The 16,037-nt window shown below is 43.6% G+C and overlaps 1 pseudogene across 1 annotated transcript; it reads right to left on the minus strand.

The window, feature by feature from the left end:
- Nucleotides 1–1,539: 1,539 nt before the first annotated feature.
- Nucleotides 1,540–4,165, minus strand: LOC147367776 (surfeit locus protein 6 pseudogene; annotated as a pseudogene). Its single transcript, XR_015168821.1, has 2 exons — nucleotides 4,160–4,165; nucleotides 1,540–3,877 (listed from the first exon to the last, which is right to left on the minus strand). The product of XR_015168821.1 is annotated as a surfeit locus protein 6 pseudogene (transcript).
- Nucleotides 4,166–16,037: the final 11,872 nt, after the last annotated feature.

The raw sequence follows: 16,037 nt of genomic DNA on the forward strand, positions 1-16,037 counted from the left end.
ACCTTGCAGCCAAAAAAACCGAAACGTAATACAGAAGCAATATTGTACCAAATCGAATAAAGGCTTCAAAAATGGTCCATACCAAAAAACAAAAAAAGAAAGAAAGAAAAATGCAGGGCCCCTTATTCAAAATGACTCAACAAGCACAGGGCCCCTCTGTGATGGGGGTCCACAGTGACAGCAGAGTTTGTGCACTTGTGAAGCCAATCTTGCCTGAGTTCAGTCTTTAAAGGCACAGTATCAGTCACGATCAGCCCTTTTTCAAAAACTTGCAGTGGCTTCACATTGTCTAGAGTTGTGATTATAGGGACTTCAATAAATTCTGATCCCAGCCAGCTTTCCCCACTTTCTTTCCTAGAATTCCTCTTTATATGCCCTGTGTGTGTGTGCTTGCGTGCATGCTCAGTCACTCCAGTCATGTCCAACTCTTTGTGACCCCATGGACTATAGTCCTCCAGGCTCCTCTGTTCATGGGATTCTCCAGGCAAGAATACTGGAGTGGGTTGCCATGCCCTCCTCCAGGGGATCTTCCCCGCCCAGGGATTGAACCTGTGTCTCCTGCATTACAGGTGGATTCTTAACCCACTGAGCCACCTGGGAAGCCCTTATTTGCCCTGTGCTTCTCCCAAGTGGAACTACTTAACTCTTGGCCAGCGGTACCCTCTCCTACCTCCATGTCTAATTTGTTGTATCAATCCTGTTACTTAGTGGGCTTTTCCTCCTGCTTCCATCATCACAAATACCGTGTGAAGTCCTCTTGGATCCTTTCATTTCAGGACTCTTTCCTCCCTCTGATTTTCCAATATCAGGTTAGCAGAGTCCTCTTTTGTCCTTCCACTCTTTAATGAGCTCCCAAGACTGGGCTCAGTGCTGTGGAAGGTACACAGATGAGCACTGTCTATTTCATTCTACTGATTATTCTATCTTCTGATTCTACTTAGAGCTCTTTGAAGCTCTTGAGGTTGGGCTTTGCCTAAATGCACCTATGTCTGCCCATTTGTATAAAGGATGTTCAGTAAATACTTGGATTCAATAGATGAATGAATAAACCAATGGTTAAAAGTTGACTTTCAAGAAAAGTGAATATATTCATTTATCAAGCAAATATTTATTGAGTACCTACTATGTGTTAGACTCTTCTAAGAGCAGGTAAAACAGGTATGAAAAAGGCAGCCTGGTCCCTGCTTGCATGGAGATTATACTTTATGGGTGGGAGGTAGGGAGTAAACAAAGAAACCAGAAAAATAATAGCTGTTGCTAAGTGTGCTGGATGTGTTGGTGAAGAGGTTGTGAGTTTGAGGGTGTCTGAGAGACTCAAATAGCCAGGGAAGATGACACCACAAAGTTACATTTAAGCTGAGATCTGAATAAGAAAGATAATCTTGGCGGAAGGTTAAAGGCAGAGGTTCAAAGTAGAGAAAATAGGCAGTGCCTGGGCCCTAGGGTAGCATGAGCTTGGAGGAAGAGAAAAAAAAGACCAGAGAGGGCAGACAAAATGTGCATAGAGAAACATGAGACGAACGAGAGGAGGCGAGCCAGGAAAAGGAGCATTAGTTTTTATTCTAAATGTGAAGGGATGCCTTTGGGGGATGGGAAGGTTGGGTTTAAATAGAGGAGGAAAGACTTGAATTCTTTACTATGTGGATACTGACCTGTGAGGTGGCAAAGCTGGAGACAGGGTGATATGAGGTGGCTATAGTTCAGGTGAGAAGTTGTTTGTTTTTGTTTTTTTTTTAAAGGCTATATAGTGCTTTTTTGCAGTGTCCTTGCTGTGTCCGACACATTTTAATGCATAACATCTTCATTATCTTTTGATCCCAAATACTCTGACATCCATTAGGTATTATTCTTTGACCCACAGGTAATTTAGAAGCATGTTTGTAAACTTCCGAACAGGAAACTTTAGCAATTTCCGCTTACGTTTTTAAATTGTGCTATGACCAGGTAATATACTTTGTATGACATTGACACTTTAAAATATGACTTGTTTTACGAACTTTGAGAGTTTCCCCCACTGTTCCATGTGTGCTTGAAGTATATACTGTTTTCAGATACCGTTCTGTGTGTCCATCAGATCAAGCTTATAACTGCTTTCATCCAAACCTTCCATAGCCATCCGATTTTTATCTGCTTGTGTATCAATTCCTAACAGAGATGTTAAAAATCTCCCACTTTGATCTGTGACTTGATTTCTCCTTGTGTCACTTTCTGCTAGACAGACTTGGAGATATGTTCCTGGTGCACAGCTTTTCCACCTTCCAGGTGATTTGAACCCCTTTTCATCACGTGGTGATATTCCTTCTCTTTAGCAGTGCCTTTTATCTTAAAATTGACTTCATCTTCTAATACAGCCAACACCAGCTTCCTTTTGGTTACCATCTGTTTCTTAACTAGAAATTAGTCAAAAGAATTTTATTAACAGTTTTAAAAAATAATTTACATACCATAAAATTCACCTGGCTGGCTGTGAGCTGGGACTTAACTCGGCCTCTGTGTATCCTCCATTCACCTGGAGGTTTTTCTCTCCCACCTCCTTCTAGATTGACACTGTCCATTCCACTCCATATTTCTTCCTCCTAGTTTAGTAAGACTGTTTATATCTTCTGTGGTTATTTTAGGATTTTAAATGTGCATGCTTATCTTAAATTCTAATCTTTACTCATCTTACAAATAAACGCAGAATAATTCAATTCCAGGCAAACTGAGGATGGCCCCGCCTTCTTCCAGTCGCCGAGACCAGCAATTCCACCTTCGGTCTGGCTTCAGTCGCTGGTTTTCGTCCTTTCAAATGAGTTTGGGGCTGACACAGCAGTCCCAAAGGCCATTCCCTTCTGCTCCTGTGAACTCGGGAGGTAAAGAGGGGGTCAGTGAAGCCCGCCCCTCCTTACCTGGAGCTCACCGCCTGCTTACCGCTCCCTCGTCCCCAACCCTGCAACTTTCAGGGAGCGTTCTGGCCTCATGAGAGGAGGCTGGGGTCTAGATGTGGATCAACCCTTCCCCAGATCTGAAGGCTCTTGTGCCCACGCGGCCTGAGCCCTGGACAAGTCGCTGAGCGGAGTGTGACAGCGTCCGCTCTCCACCCAGAGCCAGGGCCTGCCTGGGGTCGAGCATCCGGGCCCTCAGGCCAGGCCGGTCTCCAGAACCAGGGTGCAGGATGCGGCCCTTCTCCAGGCGCCCCTCGGCCTTGACCGCCTTCTTGCGCAGGTTCTGCCGCCATCGGTCCTGCAGCAGCATCTTCCCCACCACCTGGGCCGCGGGCCCTGCGCTTCTCACACGTGCACCCGCGCTGCGCCCGCCGCTTCTCCTGGACCTCTGGCTGCAGGTGCTGGCCGTCGAGGATCTTCACGCCCTTGGCCTTGTACAGCAGGTTCGTCCCTGCATCTTGGCCTGAAGCTCCGGTGCCTGGGCCGCGTCCCCGTCTGGCAGCTGCTCCAGCCCATCAGCCCCTTCACCTTCTGCCTCCTCTCCTTCCTGCGCTGCGCCTTGCAGGCCTGCCCCTCTTATTGACTCATCTCTACCTCAGTGAAGAGCAGCCCGGCTGGCCCGGCAGCTCAGGGGGCCCCTTGGAGACCTTGGCGGCTTTCTCCTTCATCCCCAGCTCCCTCCGCATCCTCTACTTCCGGTCCCACTCCTGCTGCCTCAGCTTCCTCCAGCATCTTTTCCCCAAAGAGGTGGGAAACAGCTTCCTGGCGTTGCCCTGGCTGCGTGCCTCCCCTATCTTCCCATGCAGGCGCTGTCACAGGACGTCCACCGCAAATGAAGAGTCGGGGGCTGAGGCCAGGCCATCCGCAGGGCCCGCAGTGGAGCTGAAGGCCTCCGCCTCCTCTTTCACTGCCGCTGACTTCCTGCCCTGAGGCTTCTCCACAGGGACCCGCACCTGGGATTTCTAATGTGCTTTCTTCCCCTTCTGTTCTGGGGGCCCAGCAGTTCCTGAAACTTGAGTTTTGCTTTCTGAGTTGTGCGTCTGGGACTCAGGACTGGGCAGGGAGCAGATCTTCTTGTCCAGGCTCTGAAGCTAGGCTTCCTTGGCGAACCGAGTAAGCCCTGGCTGGAGGTTCGGGGTCCTTCTGGGGGAAGGAGGGCCAGGGTGCAGCATCCTGGGCCGGTACTAGCACTCTGCAACACACTCAGGGCCCCCCAAACCCCCGGTCTGCGCTACCTTCATCTATCTACCCAGCTGCACTTGCCAGAAACCCCCAATGTGAGAACTGATGGTGGCTTGAATTAGGGTGCAAGTGGCTTGATCACTTGGATGATGGTTGGTGTTGTTCTTGAGGATGGAATAGATTAGGAGAGGTGTAAGTTTGGAGGGATGTTGCAGAGAAATTCTGTCAAGTGGAACAAGAAGGTCTGGATGGACAATAAAGGATTAATCTTTCACCCAAAGAGGTTTGGCCTTTGCCCTTGGCTCCTGGGAGGTAACCTCTAAGACCTAGGAATATCTTGCCTTGATTTGTTTAACCTGGGGACCTTTGGCCAAGCCAGATAGCCTATGCTAGCAGTGTGATTTATAGGAAGGGTCCTTGAGTCATGTGGTATGAATTTGACCTCTGGAGACTAAGGTTGACCGCATGACCAGTCAGCCATGGCTATGTGACTGAGCCACAATAAAATCTGTAGACACCAAGGCTCAGGTGAGCTTGTCTGGTTGGCACTGGCTCATGCATATCGTCACACATTGCAGCTGTGAGAAATCAAGTGTGTCCATAACTCCACTGGGAGAAGACAACTAGAGGTCCCATGCTTTGGACTCTCCTGGACACTTCTGCATGTCTCTTTTCCCTTAGCTGCTTTTAATCTCTGTCCCTGTTCTGTCTTAAACCGTAACTGTGAGTATAGCAACTTTCAGTGAGTTTTGTGAGTCCTTCCAGGGAATTGTCAAACCATAGAGTAATCGTGGGGACCCTCTAACTTGAGATTGGTGACAGAGGTAAAGATGGTGCGAATTTAACAAAGAGAAGCACTGGGTGACTCAGGTCTTAACTCCATTGGTCAGCTGTGTCCAGCTCCATCACAGCCCCTGCAGATGGCCCGGCCCAAGAGCTTGGCTGTTTATTTGCTGTGGATGTTCTGCTGGCAGCATGTGCATGAGAAGATAGAGGAGGCATGCAGCCAGGGCAATGCCAAGAAGCTGAGGAGTAAAAAGAGGAGAAAGTACCTTGTTGTCTCTTGACCAGTGTCTCAGAGGATTTCTCTTTTCCTTTTTGCCAGGGTCTCATTAAGAAGAATCTACTGTCTCTGGTCAAAGAGCTGCCTACAAGTGTAACCTGGAGAGACAGCAGAGAAAGGCAATGCCTTTAGTCGGTGTGCATAATGAAATCTGTGGGAAGAAGTAACACCCTTGATATGTCAGCCACAAATATGGTTTCTGTCTAATTGAATCCATTCGTCATTACATTAAAAAAGAAGCTGATGCAATTGAAAAGTAAGTTCAGTTAATCCGTCCTCTCACAAAAACAGTTTGTGTGTGTGTGTGTGTGTGTTGATGTGAATCCCATCATAAAGATAATATAAACGCTGGCTTCAGGCACATGAGGGTTCATTTCCTATGGCAGCCTCCTTGTATACTGCTGAGAGTTACAGCATGTGGAATTACTTATAACTAAAGCCTCTGACTGAAAATATGGAGGTAGCACTCGATTTATCATCCTCTGAGATTTAAAAGCTCTTTAGAACACAAGCCAATACCAATTTCTGTTTTAACAAATCAGTAAGTATCTCTTCGTGGACTAAATGACTTTCCCATTTGGCACCTCTCAAAGCCCTTCCGCTCCCACCCCACCCCCCACCGCCTCCCTGTGGCTAAAGAGGTTGCCACATATGTGCTGGATATAGGCAGCTTGGAAGAGTGTGTCTTATTTTACAGACTCTAGCATGGTCAGCAAGATTAATTGTTCAAAATTGTGAAAAACAGACATTCTTTCCTTGATGTCTCATCTTAGATCAGTATTGCATTGGTTATCTATTGCTGTATAACAAGTTATCCCAAATTGAATGGCTTAAAATGATGCACATTTATTAATACTCACAGTTTCTGTAGTCAAGAGCTGGGCATAGCTTAGCTGATTCCTTTGTTTCAGGGTTTCTTACAAGACTGAAATAAACTTGCTAGCTGAGGCTGTGGTCTCATTTGAGAGCTCAGTGGTGAAAGATCCATTTCTAAGCTCCTTCAGGTTATTTAGTTCTCAGAGGACTTTTTGACTAAAGGTTACAGATCCTTCCCAGCTCTTAGCTGGAGATTGCTCTAGTTCTTTGTTCTGTGGACCTCTCCAGCGTGGCCACTTTTTTCATCAAAGTATGCAAGTGGAGAAAGCAATAAGGAAAATCTAGCAAGACAGAGATTTTTAATGTAATCATGTGGGTGAATCCCATCACTTATGCTGTATTCTGTTGGCCTTCCCACTCTCAAGGGGAGGGGATTACACAGGGTGTGAATACTAGGAGATGGAGAACATTAGGTACTATCTTATCTAACCCAAGGTGCTTAGGTCCTTGGTTGAAGAAGTAACAGTAATATCCTTTTATAAAAAGTGTGCTGTATGTTTCTGAGTTTCAAAAATATTTGTGGATAGGCTCAGCAGGCAGATTATATCCTTGAAGAAAGGATGATGCTTTGGTGGCAAGTATGTCTTTAGTCCAGCTGATTTTCTCATGTTATTTTCCATCTTCTCCAAATAATCTATTTTCTTCCTCCTTTTATTATAACCAAAAAAATGTCTGGTCAAGTTAGAAGCTGGGAAGAGCTCAGAGTCCTTGAGGTTGGGGTGAATAGCCTAGAACTTAACAAGGAGGGCAGTAATGTGTTTGCTTGGGGCAGCTTTCTGACTTTTGGCTTTTCTCAGTTTACTGTTTCTCTTTTATATTTGTGAGGTCCTGAATCAAACACCGCACAGCTCCAGAGTTGTTTCCTAGCAGTGTCTTCATGACAGAGCATTTCTACGGAATTCCATGCTTGACCTCCAGAGTTTTAAAACCTACTGAGTTAGTTTCTACTAGTGCTTTTTGCGGTTGTTTAGTCACTAAGTCCTTTCTGAGTCTTTTGAGACCCCATGACCTCATGACCTCATGAAACCCATCAGGTTCCTTTATCCATGGGATGTCCCAGGTAAGAAGACTGGAGTGGGTTGTCATTTCCTTCTCCAGGGGATATTCCCGACCCAGGGATTGAACCTGTGTTTTCTGCATTAGCAGGCAGATTCTTTACCCCTGAGCCACCAGGGAAGCCCAGTGTTCCTTACTAAAATTCACAGATGACATTCTAAGACTAATATAAAGCGCCCATGTGTGCCCGCCACCCTTGCCCGCCGCCGTGGACAACAATCTTAGGGATTAGGAAAGTGTTTGTTGTTGCTGCTGTTGTTTTCGTTCACCAGAAAGTATGAAACATTTATCTAATCATTCGTTCACACATTGACCTTTACTCATTCAAGAACAGTCATTGGCAGTTGCCATTGAGAGTGACAGCAAAGTCACTGCCTTTATTAATCATTGCTCTTCTTCTCCTTCCTGGCTTTCTTCTTAGCATCCACAAATGTGTTTGCCTGCTGCTTTAGCCTCTCGTACAGGTAGAAAATATGTGCTCAGTTGCTCAGTCGTGTCTGACTCTTTGTGACCCCATGGACTGTTAGCCCACCAGGCTTCTCTGTCCACGGGATTTCCCAGCAAGAATACTGGAGTCGGTTGCCATTTCCTTCTCTTCGCATCCACAAATGTGATTGCACGCTGCTTTAGCCTCTCCTAGAAGTCAGTCAGTTCAGTTCAGTCGCTCAGTCACGTCCGACTCTTTGCGACCCCATGAATTGCAGCACGCTAGGCCTCCCTGTCCTGGAACTCCTGGAGTTCACCCAAACTCATGTGCATCAAGTCAGTGATGTCATCCAGCCATCTCATCCTCCGTCGTCCCCTTCTCCTCCTGCCCCAAATCCCTCCCAGCATCAGGGTCTTTTCAAATATCAGTTCTTCGCATCAGGTGGCCAAAGTATTGGAGTTTCAGCTTCAACATCAGTCCTTCCATTGAACACCCAGGACTGATCTTCTTTAGGATGGACTGGTTGGATCTCCCTGCAGTCCAAGGGATGCTCAAGAGTCTTCTCCAATACCACAGTTCAAAAGCATCAATTCTTCAGCGCTTAGCTTTCTTTATAGTCCAACTCTTCCAAGGAGTAAGCGTCTTTTAATTTCATGGCTGCAGTCACCATCTGCAGTGATTTTGGAGCCCCAAAATATAAAGTCTGACACTGTTTCCACTGTTTCCCCATCTATTTGCCATGAAGTGATGGGACCAGATGCCATGATCTTAGTTTTCTGAATGTTGAGCTTTAAGCCAGCTTTTTCACTCTCCTCTTTCACTTTCATCAAGAGGCTTTTTAGTTCCTCTTCACTTTGTAGAAAGTGTTTTATCTCTAATGCTTGTTTGGGTCCCAGAAGACTCAGAACTACTATTTCCTAGGTCTGAACCCAGAGAGTCAAGGACAGTTCTTAGGCCCAAATCAGCAGCTCCTTTTTTCATGTTCTTCTGCAGACCCAGGTGCTATCCAGAGCCTACTTTGCCTTGAGTCAGACCTAAGAGGATGCAAGCTTCCTTTTACCTGCTTGAGGGTGATCAACAGAAAAGGGGAGGAGATGGGAGAATGCCAGGATTCTGAAGTCTAGAGAAGATGACTACAGTCTTTCAGAAGATGAGATCAGCAAATCTCTGAACCTGTGGTGAGGCCTAGGGGTCATTTTCAAACAACTTAGTGAATGTCAGAATCACCTGTGGAAAATTTTTTAATATGAATTCTATTTTCATATATTTTACTCCAAGGAGGGCAAAACACAGCCCAGGAATCTGCACTTGCACTTAGCATTCCTCGCATTTTAGATGCTGATGGTCTAAAGAGCACTGTTTAAAAATGGTGAGACTTTAGAGAAATAGGTAGACCACATGTAAACCATAAGAGGAAAAATCCAGGGAGTGAATTTACTATTTGTTTTTCCCTTCATTGATTTCAGATATATAATCACACAGTAGCAGCTACTTGTTTTCAACCAGAGGTGGAATGGTTGCAGTGCTTATTCGGTGAGGGAAAACTAAAAGCTGTAATTAAACCAACTGGCTACTTAATTCGTTCATTCATCTGCTCCATCGAAGGAACATTCATTCATTTCCTTTCTCTTCTGTGATTCAGGAACAGAGTCACCTAGGCTTTATGAATGAAAGTCAGCAGCCTTTCACAGCTAGACAAATAAAGCCAGCTTGGGACGACCAGACAATGCCTCCTCTATGTTTATGCCTCTAAATCACACTGTGAGTAGCCACCGCTTTTCTCTCTTGGGGAAAACAAACTGAAGTTTGGAATTACAAAGACTAGAGTGGGAAGTCTGTGATCTACCAAGGAAAAAAGAGCAAGATACAAGATATGAATATGATGTCCATCTAATGTGCATATATATGTGATATTTTTATGATGCAAAATTTTAATGATTTGTATTGAATACTGTGATGTAATATTTTTATGAGAGAAAAAGGTAAAGAAAGACTCTACCCTGTTAATATTGGGTATGTTTACTCCCTTAGGGGAATTGGAGATGGGATTAGTGTGGGAAATTATTAACTTAATTTTTTATACCTTTATAGTAGAATATGACATCAAGTAATTATAGAATACTACAAGTAGAATACTATAACAGTGAACCATACCATTTTTTTTGGTATAAAACTTAAAGAATATTGTAGTATGTAATAAGTGCAAGGAAATTCCAGCTCTCAGATCTCAAGTCTTGGGTATTTTAAAGTTAAAGGAAGAACCTAGTTATGGAGGTAGATGGACTCCAATTGGTCTCCCATCAAACGTCTTTGTCAGTGTCTTTTAGATTAGATTTGCTAATGATTTGAGTTGACAGACCATCTACTTTCTTCTTTTCTCATTATATGTATGCTACATGGGATTTCACTATGACCAAGAGGCCAAGTGGGGATCACCATACACACAAAGCACCCCCCAGATTAGTAGGAAGACGGCAGGGTTTCTAATAAGACATCAAATGTGTCCTGATTTTGAAATTAAGATTTTTGTTTGTTACTGAAAGTAACCAACTGCTTATTCCTTAAGAGTGACCAGCAAAGTCCTGGGGCTTGCCCAGGTTTTGAGTCAGAGGTAAGGAAACCATTCATTCATCCACTAAATAAAATTTTAAAGGTGAGTAGAGGGCCAAAAAAAAAAAAAACAAAAACCCCCCAAAACATTGCATATTGATTCCATCTGCTAGTAGATCTCAGTCAACAGCTGGTTATTTTAGCTATTACAATTGAAAATCAGTAAAATTCAATTTATAATTTAAGAAATCACCAAAAGCACAAAAGGACAAATATTATGTGATTCCACTTTTATGGGGTACTTAGAAGAGTCAAATTCATAGAGAGAAAATAGGATGCTGGCTGCCGAGTACTGGGGGAAGAGATGGGGAAGTTCATGTTTAATGAGTACAGAGTTTCAGTTGGGGAGGATAAAAGAGTTCTGGAGATGGATGGTTGCACAACAGTGTGAATGTACCTCATGGCCACAGAATTGTACGCTTGAGAATGGTTAACGTGGTAAATTTTATGTATGTGTTACCATAATTTTAAAAAGAGTTCAGTTCAGTTCAGTTGCTCAGTTGTGTCCAATTCTTTGCGACCCCATGGACTGCAGCACTCCAGGCCTCTCTGTTCATGACCAGCTCCCGGAGTTTACTCAAACTCATGTCCATGGAGTCAGTGATGCCATCCAACCATCTCATGTCTTTAAGCTTCCCCTTCTCCTCCCACCTTCAATCTTTCCCAGCATCAGGGTCTTTTCAAATGAGTCAGCTCTTCGCATCAGGTGGCCAAAGTATTGGTGTTTAAGCTTCAACATCAGTCCTTCCAATGAATATTCAGGATTGATCTCCTTTAGGATGGACTGGTTGGATCTCCTTGCAGTCCAAGGGACTCTCAAGAGTCTTCTCTGACACTGTAGTTCAAAAGCATCAATTCTTCAGTGCTCAGCTTTCTTTATAGTTCAACTCTTACATCCATACATGACTACTGGAAAAACCATAGCCTTGACTAGACGGACCTTTGTTGACAAAGTAATGTCTCAGCTTTTTTAATATGCTATCTAGGTTGGTCATAACTTTCCTTCCAAGGAGAAGCATCTACCAGAGACATTATTTTGCCAACAAAGGTCCGTCTATTCAAGGCTATGGTTTTTCCAGTAGTCATGTATGAATGTGAGAGTTGGACTATAAAGAAAGCTGAGTGCCGAAGAATTGATGCTTTTGAACTGTGGTGTCCGAGAAGATTCTTGAGAGTCCCTTGCACTGCAAGGAGATCCAACTAGTCCATCCTAAAGGAGATCAGTCCTGGATGTTCATTGGAGGGACTGATGTTGAAGCTGAAGCTCCAGTACTTTGGCCACCTGATGCAAAGAGCTGACTCATTTGAAAAGACCCTGATGCTGGGAAAGATTGAGGGCAGGAGCAGAAGGGGACAACAGAGGATGAGATAGTTGGATGGCATCACTGACTCCATGGACATGGGTTTGGGTAGACTCTGGGAGTTGGTAATGGACAGGGAGGCCTGGTGTGCTGTGGTCCATGGGGTTGCAATGAGCTGGACATGACTGAGCTACTGAACTGAAATGAACTGAACTGAACTAGGTTGGTCATAACTTTTCTTCCAAGAAGTAAGTGTCTTTTAATTTCATGGCTGCAGTCACCATCTGCAGTGATTTTGGAGCCCCCGAAAATAAAGTCTGCCACTATTCCCACTATTTCTCCATCTATTTGCCATGAAGTGATGGGACCGGATGCCATGATCTTTATTTTCTGAATGTTGAGCTTTAAGCTATCTTTTTCACTCTCCTCTTTCACTTTCATCAAGAGCCTCTTTAGTAGTTCTTCACTTTCTGCTATAAGAATGGTGTCATCTGCATATATGAGGTTATTGATATTTCTTCCGGCAATCTTGATTCCAGCTTGTGCTTCATCCAGCCCAGCGTTTCTCATGATGTACTCTGCATATAAGTTAAATAAGCAGGGTGACAATATACAATTTTGACATACTCCTTTTCCTATTTGGAACCAGTCTGTTGTTTCATGTCCAGTTCTAACTTCTGCTTCCTGACCTGCATACAAATTTCTCAAGAGGCAGGTTGGGTGGTCTGGTATTCCCATCTCTTTCAGAATTTTCCACAGTTTATTGTGATCCACAGAGTCAAAGGCTTTGGCATAGTCAATAAAGCAGAAATAGAAATTACTGAAAGAGCTTGATGGAAAATGCAGGATGCTTCCAGAAATGTCTTCAAAATACAGCATTCTTGGATCTTATTACCCTTGCAGTATGGACCTGATTATTATAGTTCAAGGGGAAAATACTGGGGTGACCAGGTGTCCCACTGTGCCTGGAATCGAGGGACTTCTCAGCTTGCTGGACTTTTCAGTGCTAAATTGGGAAGTCCCAGGAAACCCAGAGGAAATTGGTCATTTTAAGAGTTGCCAGCAAAGGCACACCTTGGAGAACAAAAACAGGATGGCAAGATTGTTAGCCATGGAGAAAAAGGAAGGGCAGAGCGGTGAGGCAGAGTCTCAGTGTGGGGAGGCAAGTCCAGTCAAGACTTCTTCCACCTCCAACGGTGAAGATGCATTCTATTTTTTAATTTCATTTGAAATCTGAATTTTCTTGATTTCTTATTAATTTACCTGTGTGATTATCAGTGAGCAATTCAAATAAGGAAATGGTGCGGTCCTAGAGTTGAAGGTGCTGGCAAAGATACACTGCAGGACTTAATGCAGAGACTGCCTGTTTTGTCTGTGTCCAGGTTAGCCCCCCAGGTCTTCCAGAGAATAAACAGATAACTGAAATTGCTTCCTTTGATGACCCATTTGTCTGCCCAAGGGCAAAAATCCCCAGACAACCTTCTGGCTGGCTGCCAGCTGATCAGCATTTTACCCAAAGCATGAAATCAAAAGTAGCTCAGTTTTTTGTTTGTTTGTTTATTTTTTGTTTATTTTTGTCTCCTCTCATTCTTTCTCATATTTAAGTCATTTATTTTGTTGTTAGAGGAACAATAAATAAAACAATTTATTATTGTTTTCCCTCATGCATAATTAAATAGTATGCTAATAACTTTACTGTATGTCCTTTGAGTTATTCTTTGACTCTCATTCTGAGGCTCCACTGTGATAACACCCACCATAGAAATGTGTAGATTAAAGTGCACCTGGATCTTGTCTGGACCAGGACCCCTTGGGTCCTTGGCTCATCTTCTCTTGGCTCCTGTGATAAGGCTAGTGTGGAGTGTGGAGACTGGCCTCTCTGGCTCTCACATGCTAAACTGATGCCTGGTCTCACCCGTTTCTGCTTCTGGTTCTTGGCTCTGGTTGAACAGAGTGAGTTGAATTTACCCTGGTGGCAACAATGGCGGCATCTGAGTTTCAATTCTACGACCTAACTTGAGTGATTTCTGTCAGTGGCAGTTGATAAGAATCAGTAGTCTAATGTCCATGACCCTTCTTTGCTTGTATGCCTGAGGATTCTTATTGTTCCTGGCACTTGAGTGCAAAGTTGAAGAGCTTTTGGTGTTTTTCTTCCTACTAATAATGTTCTCTCTGTTTATGTGTTCTGATTTGTGTCAATTTGGCTTCCTCTGACCCTCATGCTCAGAGCCTTTTTCCTTCTTTCAAAATTCTCATCATTTTTCACGTACATTTATTATGATCCTAATCAGGCCAATATCTGCTAAGTTAAAATTCTTGCACCAAAAATTAAAAGGAAGCTAAAGCCCTTAGTATTCAACCATCTATTTTGGTTATTCTTAACAGTTGAATAATGCCCAAATTACTTTGTTCAGGATTTATAAAATAAGGCTGAAGAGAGGAGATTATTGCTATTGCTTTTTAAAAAAAAAAAGAAAAGAAAAAAGTATGGATACTAGAAAAAAGAGAAAGATTTTGGTAAAACCAGAGAGAAAAATCAGAAATTTACACATATTTTTCAACACTGTGTTTCCCAAGAGGAACAAATGGTGATTAATTACATGTTTTTATTTTTCAACTGATCAATATACTTAATAAATATTAGTACCTGTTTCAGGCAAAAGAGACATGACAACCAAGTGCAACTCATGATTCTGAACTGGGTTTTTTCCTATGAGAAAGTGTGAAAGTGTTAGTCGCTCAGTTTTGTCCAACTCTTGGTGACCCCATGGATTGGAGCCCACCAGTCTCCTCTGCCCATGGAATTCTCCAGGCAAGAATACAGGAGTGGGTTGCCATTCCCTTCTCCAGGGGATCTTCCTGACCCAGGGATTGAACCCGGGTCTCCTGCACTGCAGGCAAATTCTTTATCATCTGAACCATCAGGGAAACCCATTTAGGCATGTGTGTTAGTCTCTCGGTCATATGTTTAACAGATGAAACAATCATAAGCTCACAAAATAGTTGGAAATACTGCCAAGGCCTCTCATTTCCTGAACTATTTGAGAATAATTTGCCAGCCTTATGTCTGTCACTCTGTCTCATGTGTACAATATTTCCTACAAGGCCATTCTTCCATAAAACCACAATACAACTATCGAAATTGGGAAATTAACTTAGATGCATTATTACTATTACTATATGTTACTGTATTACTATACAATCCTCAGACCACATTCAAGCTTTCTAATAATATCCTGTATAGGAAAGAGCTTTCCTGGTGGCTCAGATGGTAAAGAATCTGCCTGCAATGCAGGAGGCCTGGGTTCCATCCCTGAGTTGGGAAGATCCCCTGGAGAAGGGAATGGCAACCCGCTCCTGTATTCTTGCCTGGAGAATTCCAGGGGCAGAGGAGACTGGTGGGCTCTAATCCATGGGGTCACTAAGAGTTGGACAAAACTGAGCAACTAACACTTTCACACTTTCTCATAGGAAAAAACCCAGTTCAGAATCATGAGTTGCAGTTGGTTGTCATGTCTTTTTCACCTGGAACAGTTCCTCACTCTTGCCTTGATTTTCATAACCTTGAAACCTTTGAAGATTATCAGTCAGTTATTTTGTAGAGTGTCCCTCAATCTGTTTGGCCTGGTGTTTCCTCATGACTAGCACAGGTCGATGACATCACCACTTGATGGACATGAGTTTGAGTAAACTCCAGGAGCTGGTGATGGACAGGGAAGCCTGGCATGCTGCGATTCATGGGGTCTCAAAGAGTCGGACAGGACCGAGCTACTGAACTGAACTGAACACAGGTTATGCATCTTTGGCCGGAATAACACAGAAGTGATACTTGTTCTTCTCACAGTGTCCCATCAGGTGGAGAAGGGTGTCAATTGGTCCCATTACTGGTGATGTTTACTTTGATCACTTGCTTAAGATGGTACCTTTCAGGTTTTTCCTCTATAAAGTTCTCTTCTCAATAGCCCATTTATCATTCAGCTAAGCTTCTTTCTCTCTCTTTTCCCCATTTTTTTCCTTTCCACTATTATTGACTCATAGAATTCTGTTTTATTCAATGGGTTATAATCTGTTTCTATCATTATTTCTGTTGCCCTCAACTTGGCTCCTGAAACCAAATCAGTCCAGATTGGTGCCTGTCCTTTCAACATGTTCCATCGTAATTTGAGTACTTCATAAATTGTTTCAGGCTTATCTTGTACTTTTCCAGTTCCAGTTCTAGAAAAAGACATTTCTCCAAGAAGCACTGGTCCCTTTTAGTGGAGAATGATGTCTAGAAACCCAGACCTGGGGACTAGATATCCTGATTTTTATTGAGGTATCACTGTTCCCAGGCCCTCTCTTTGTGGGTGGGAATAGGGAATATATGTTTGTGTGTATGTATTACATATACTGCCAGGCTCCTCTGTCCATGAAATTTTCCAGGCAAGAATACTGGAGTGGGTTGCCATTTCCTTCTCCAGGGATCTTCCCAACCCAAGGATTGAACCCAGTTTCCTGCATTGCAGGTGGACTCTTTACTGACTGAACCACCAGGGAACCCCTACATATGCACACATCTTTATTTATCTCTCTCTATATCTCTATATAAATTTTATCTA

The sequence above is a fragment of the Bos grunniens genome, chromosome 8 (assembly GCF_055505025.1).
Source record: "Bos grunniens cultivar Pamir isolate PY7600 chromosome 8, Bosgru_T2T1.0, whole genome shotgun sequence".
Taxonomy (NCBI): domain Eukaryota; kingdom Metazoa; phylum Chordata; class Mammalia; order Artiodactyla; family Bovidae; genus Bos; species Bos grunniens.